The sequence below is a fragment of the Belonocnema kinseyi genome, chromosome 9 (assembly GCF_010883055.1).
Source record: "Belonocnema kinseyi isolate 2016_QV_RU_SX_M_011 chromosome 9, B_treatae_v1, whole genome shotgun sequence".
Taxonomy (NCBI): Eukaryota; Metazoa; Arthropoda; class Insecta; order Hymenoptera; family Cynipidae; genus Belonocnema; species Belonocnema kinseyi.
In genome coordinates this window covers 101,187,509-101,188,701 of record NC_046665.1, presented here as the reverse complement: position 1 = coordinate 101,188,701, position 1,193 = coordinate 101,187,509, and positions in this window count along the sequence as shown.

Here is a 1,193-nt window from a genome sequence, read left to right as displayed (position 1 = left end):
TTCAATGTTATTTTCACGAATAAAACAAAAAGTACGCGTCATATCAAGAAGTGATTCTAAACGAAATTGTAGATCTTTTTTGGGATAACGATTTTAGTTAAATCATCTTTTTTTATCATTAGGATAAATTGTTTGTCCTTTTTAACACCATAAATATTGGTACATAAAATTTTCAAATTCAGACAAAAAGTGGTCTCAACAAATTTTCAAAATGCCTCACTTTTTGAATTTTTATCAAAAATGGCTGGTTAACAAACTCGTCCTTTCTTTTAGGACCTTAAAAAAGTATGCCAAAGGTGAATTTAATCCGTTCATTTTTTCAAGAGTTATCGTGTTTACGGACGGACGGCCGAACAGCCGGACGTGCGGACGGACAGGCAGACAGATATCATCGTAAAAACTTGATTTTCGGATTCAGGGGGTCTCGAAACGTGGAGATCCGTTGAAAAACTGTGGTGTCAAATTTCGGGCAAGTCTAATACATTCTCAATCATAAATGATGAGAATGTGACAATTTTAAGTCCGATTTGACATTGATTCGAAAGAGCAAACACAGATTCCGCGTCGCATGTCTGTCCAACTCTAATCTCGGAAATCGATGTTTCTCGCATGCTCCTGGATCGCGCAACAATCTATACATTTCCCGTGCGATACTTCTCGTATTCTCACACGTCAAGTTAATCAAAAACCTAAAGTTATAGCCCCATTTTACCCAGAGCATGATTCACTTCAAAAATTACCAAGTCTCTCTCTTTCTCATCTTTATTTCCTATTTCAAGAACGAAATTCCAATTTTCCCATTTTGTATTTCTTAATTCCTTACAGTAATAATAATAATAAAGGCCTAATCGCTAAATTTAAAATTATATTTCGCAATTTTTATTATTGTTCTTAAACTCTCTTATCTTTCTATTGGCAAAAACGAGACAGGCGTGAGACAAGCCGAGAAAACAACCAGAAAGCCTGTTTCTTTTCTCGGGTAAATGAATGCACTTAGAGTAAGTTAGCACATAAGACCTTACTTAATAGTTCCTATAGATGAGACAGATTTTCTGAGAAACATTTTTAATTTACATTGTATTTTGTCTAACGTGTTCACAAGTATAAAATTTAACCCTCTTAAGAATCTGTCTCTGGAAAATGTACTTCTTTTAATAAAAGGTTGTTGCTTTAAAGAAACTGACACTCAGTCA